This window comes from Mus caroli, chromosome 14 (assembly GCF_900094665.2).
Source record: "Mus caroli chromosome 14, CAROLI_EIJ_v1.1, whole genome shotgun sequence".
Lineage (NCBI taxonomy): Eukaryota > Metazoa > Chordata > Mammalia > Rodentia > Muridae > Mus > Mus caroli.
In genome coordinates, this window is record NC_034583.1 from 71,288,993 (window position 1) to 71,294,976 (window position 5,984).

Sequence of the window (5,984 nt, forward strand, 5' to 3'; positions counted from 1 at the left end):
GGGTAGGGAAGTGGGGGGCGCTATGGGGGACTTTTGGGATAGCATTGGAAATGTAATTGAGGAAAATATGTAATAAAATATTAAAAATAAAAAAAAAGAAAATGTTTACCTCTAGCTACTGTGTACACACACATATACACACACACATGCACACACACATGCATACACACACACACACACACCATCACCACCACCATCAACACTACCATGCACAAGAATGTATGTGAAAAATCTTTGTATGTAAATCATAAGAATATTATCTTATCTCTATGGAAAAGATATATATATATATATATTCATATATTCATGTGTGAATATACATGCATATACAAATATATGTACATACACATATATGTACATATAAATATGTATTTGCTTATTTTTATATTAGTTCACTTATGTATATATACATTAACAGTTCACCTTTTCTTTAATGCAGTTCTAGAAATCTATTTATTCTTATATAGAAAAGAAATAAGTTGTATAGTTCTCTTCAAGGGTCAGCCTACTCTGTAGGGGAATAGAAGCAATTGCAATTGGAAAAGCAAATATTCTTTCTTACCAAAGTTTTAAAATAGAAAGTAGAGAAATAAAAACTTCATTAACAGCCAAAACTGAGCCTGGGATGCTCATTGATTTTGAAGGGACCAAATAGGTGGGAAAAATGACTGCATCAATCTTTCAGAATCAATGCATCGCTCTGCAAATGAAGCTAACTTTCAATTTCACCCCGTTTTCCCTTTATCCACCACAGACACACCAGAGATCAGCCTTCTCTGAGTTAGGCTACATTAGGGTGCAAAGATTCTTGGTCTATAGATTCTTAGCAAAATGACAAACTTCACTGTGAACTTTAGAGAATATAGCACATGATCTGCAGAGAAGACTACTAAATAGATGGGAGGCAAACAGCTGTGAGCTGTCTCTTTCAGCACCTCACCTCCTGAGATGCTTAATAAAATAGCCCACAAAGCATTACACTCTCATCAGTGCCAACTGGCATTTGTGGAGAGATAAATAAAGCTATTTTCCAAAATGGGAAATATTCTGGTGTGCCTGTATTGAAATGACAGTTTCTTTATGGGATAGAAGATGGGCAGGAACATACCAGCCAGGTAGCTGCCCTCGTGCCTACTGCCAGTAGAAGGTCTATAATGAGATTCCAAATTAGATTGCTGAACCTCAAAGACAAGGTGCTTCACATCTGTGAGATGTTCAGCTTGACTTTATAATGAGTTCACCGAGCAGAATGAACCACACTTGAAATCAAATACTTTGCATGCAGGATGAAATAAGTGGGGATCAATCATAGTCAGGGAGATAGCAATTGCTCAGAATGTAATGATACACCAGGCTACAGGAAGAAAAGGTAGTGTGGAAAAGGAGTGAAGAAAGAGCCAGATCATGGCTAATGCAGATGGACATCTTTTGGGCAGAGACAGAGCTGCATCTATTAGCTTGTGGAAGGGACACCTGACAAGGGTAGGGTGACAAGAAGGATAAAAGATTCCCATTGTCTACCAAAACAAATCAAGTTGCCATAAACACTGCCATCTGCAGAAGTATTTTCTATTAGCTGGTGGCAGCCTTGGGGAAGCAAACAAATAAACCTTCATAACAAAGTTGTTTTCTTTCGCATGTACTTCAGATTCTATATAAAAGCTACTCTCGGCATCCCTGACTGCTAGCAAAAGCCTGGACAAGTCTTTGATGAGTTTTCTTCCCTGCAAGTGGTCAGAGCACCACGAAGGCAGGCAGAGGCTCCAAGAACCCCATATTTGACTGCACAGGTCGTCAGTCCAAGGACCCCTGACAAGCTGGTGTGGTCACCAGTGCAATAAGCCCTCACCATTCATCCCAGCCACGGTGGCATGATTAGTGTTTCCTGCCAGGACCGGGGTCCTCCCAAGGTAGGGATCAGCTGATGGAAACAATCAGGGATGCTCCAGGTGTGACCCTTTCTCAGAACCAATATTGTTACCTGCATCACTGTCTAGTGGGGAAATGTCACCAGAGGCCTCATTAACTGCAGACAGTAGAGAGAGTCGCAGTGTAACTTCTGGCCTTTTCTCGGGATTTGAAGCTTATATTAGAGAGAGAAGAAGAAGACAGATGTCACGACTTGTCTGTTTCTTTTTCATCCTGCAGCTGTCACTCAGAGGGATCCAAACAGAATAAAGAGCAAAAAAGGGAGGCTGGGTGAGTGGCCTGGCCTGAGAGGTCAGGCTGATTTGTTGAAGTCATTGTTTTTACTGAAAAGGACAATGACCTGCTGTCTCTCACCCCACCTTCCTTTTAAAGATTCTCTTTGACATGATGCAGCTATTTGGCTGTCAAGCGTCATCCATATCCTCGCCAGGCACTATCCTGTGTGAGGGATGGGCAAGGCCCTTCTGCTGGCCTCAAGGTTTGCTACCGGAGCCCTCTGGAATATGTCCTGGGAAGTCATAGGGGAGCATAGGAGTGTTTCATGGCCTCTGTTCCTAGCCGTCACTGTTAATGATAGTGTTCCACTTTGAGGGGAGAGAGAGATTAACCCTTTAGTGTTCTTTCCTCCCCAGCCCTGGTTTAAAAAGTGGAGGAGGGTGACATTGGAACGGCAGTCTTCAGATGTCCTTTCTTCTCGAACCTCATCTTTCAATGCAGATTCTATATAAAAGCTACTCTCAGCATCCCTGACTGCTAGCAAAAGCCTGGACAAGTCTTTGATGAGTTTTCTTCCCTGCAAGTGGCCAGAGCACCACAAAGGCAGGCAGAGGCTCCAAGAACCCCATATTTGACTGCATATTTGACTCCTCTCAGTACCCATCTTGAGAGGAGACTTGAACTAGGAATGATAAGAGAGACAGTTTGGGGTCACACTTAGCAGAAGACACATGTTTCAAAGCAAAGTAATGACAGTATACAGTATATGAGATGAACCCCCCTGAGAAAGGTGCCTTCAAAACTAACTCATCAGAGAACTTGCTTGTATCACCTCCTAAGACAGGTACTCTGAAGATCAGGGGCTACATAGTAAGAAGGATGGTTGGTATTATAGATTATATATTTGTATATGTTGCACAAGCACACAGACACATAAAAGCACATGGACACACACATGGACATGCATACACGCATGCACACACATATGCACACACACACACACACACATACACACACACAGAAACATATGCACATGCATTCTTTCACCTTTTCTTCTGGAGAGACAAGGACAGTAAGGACTCTCATTAGACAAGTACCAATTGATTCGGAGTGTTCAAGGGCGAACCATTACAAAAGGAGCGGCTGTTCTGCTCTCTGTCTCCCACTCCTTTGCTTTTACATGCACTCCTCTCTATTTCACTGAATTTTCTCCTTATTCTTAAACTCTCTTAGGAAGAATTCTGTGCACTTTTCTAAGTTGAATCTCATTTCGTTATTCTGGCCCATGTTCTGATTCCTAGGGGAAAGACATGGCTCGAATTCTTGTGTGTATCCCTGATAAAGCCTTTAGAAAAAGAGATAATGAGCCAGAGACCTACAGAGACACCAAGAATCTCCAGCATAGACATAACACAACGACTTTGTCCTCTCAAAGGAAGCATTGCCATTAATATGCTGGGCATGAGAATCCTTGTCTGATGGTCAGGCAGGTGGCAGCATTTACTGAGTACCTGCAGGGCTGTAGACAACTGTCCCCATCACAGTAGGGAATTACAGAGAAACAAGCATTCTAATAAAAATGGACAAACAGTGCTGGAAACACACAGAAAACTACTTATACTCAGAGACATATGTAAACCAGGGCAGTGCTACCTGCATGCTAAGGATGCTGTTGGAGTGACAGAAACTACCGGAACCTGCCAAGGATAGTCTCAAAAGGGCATGTTGAGTAGGAAGCCCTTGACTACCCAAATAAACTTGCACCTGGCAGAACAGAGACTGAAGAAAGATGTTTGGCATGCCAGAGCAGTGAGGGAGTAGGCCACAAAAATGATCTCCATGTGATCCAGTGTCCTATAGCCCTCTCTTTTGGCTGTTCTATCTTATCTTGGTACAGACATTTTTGGAAGCGGGGAATGAAAATCCTCTGTTTCTGTGTGGAAATTGAAGTTGCCTTTTTTGAAACGTAAGTGTCTCATAGTATGTTCTATCTTATTTATATGAAGAATTCTGCTGTCTTCTGCCAACATGTATTCAATATGAGCAAATTGCCATGTCTTTTAACTTTGATAGATGGTTCAAAAGCCACATGGTGACTTGGAAACAGATGTCACAGACACTACGATCTTTAATCTGTAATCTGTGCTTATGGCCTTTGTGTCTTTCGTAAACTCATTTAGGATATGAGATAACAGTTCAATGGTAGCTCTTCTGTTTTTCCTATTTTCAGTATACTGGGAAGGACACAGCATTATTTGAATATTATCCTGTTTTTCCCTTCATGCCTTTGTTTTCTCATTTAGTTCCTTTCTTCTACTTCTCCCTTCTTGTCATTTCTCTTATCTGTCACCAGGAAGGTGTACTAGAAATATTTATGTTGCTATGACAAAGCAATATCCTACGACTACAGGAAAATAAATTTAAATGGAAGAAAGCTTCCTTTGGACTCATGGTTTCAGTAGTTTCTGTCCACACTCACTTGGCTCTATTACCTTTTAGCTTTCTGGGACAAGGGCAGCATGATTGAGCTTGCCTATTGGATTGAAGAAAATGAGCAAGAAAGACCAATGTCCTAATGTCTCCTTAAAGGAAACCCCTACCATGACCCAACTTCCATCTGCTAGATACTACCTTCTACAATTCCACCACCTCCCAGGGGTGCCACAGGCTGGTGACCCAGTCTTTAACCCATATAATCTTTGAGGCACTTAAGGTACAAGTTGTATACAGAATCCTGAGAAGGATGTTTCTGTGATTAACATTCTCATATGGTTTGAGAAATGAATACTGTGAAAATAATTTCCCAGAAGTGATGAAGTAATTTTTTTTGCAAGGTTAAAACACTGATAGAATAGGAGGGAACACATTTAGGGCCGTTCATTACCTTTTAATTACTCCCGTGGTCCTCACTGGAGGTGATTTACAGCCTTTTCCCAGGGAACATTTGGCAACATAGGAAGGACCTACAGTAATCAGAAGACTGGAATATCCCCAAATATCCTTCATTACATAGGATTTATCAAGTCTCAAATGTGGATCTTTCATTTGAGGATGCCCTAACTTACCTTAAGTGTGACTCATTCTTCAATAATTTGATTCATCTAGAAGGGAAAGGATAAATGTTCCATAGCTCTACAAATGGATATTAGTTTTTCAGAATAAACACTTAATCTTAGCTCCTTTCCCTAATTGACTTTAAAGATATGGTCCAAGATCAACAAACTTCACTGTGAGCTAGTAAATAGTTTAGGCTGACTTTTTTTTTTTCTTCAGAGAAAACTGAAATTTCTTAAATAAGGGCAGATGGACTTCATGAGTTTCCCACTAGGCTTGGGGAGAGTGTGGAGTCCCAAGTAGTAGGAATTACTATTGGCTGTAAATATTCTGGAGAAATAATGATTGCTTAAAAGGGCAGGACTTGTAATGAGATGACTCTAGTACTGGGATTCCAGCACTATGTCTTTTGTTTTTTTGTTTGTGTGTTTGTTTGTTTGTTTTTGTTTTTAACTAAACTGTATACTATTTTATTATAAATGTCCTTTTTTTATTAGATATTTTCTTTACTTACATTTCAAATTTTATCCCCTTTCCTCGTTTCCCCTCTGAAAATACTCCTATCCCATTCCCCCTCCCCCTGCTCACTAACCCACCCACTCCCACTTCCCTGTTCTGGCATTCTCCTACACTGGGGCATCAAGCCTTCACAAGGCCAAGGGCCTTTCCTCTCATGCTACATATGCAGCTGAAACCTTGAATCCCTCCTTGTGTACTCTTTGGTTCGTGGTTTAGTCCCCTGGAGCTCTGGGGGTGCCCAAGGATCTGAAGGGGTTTACAGCCCC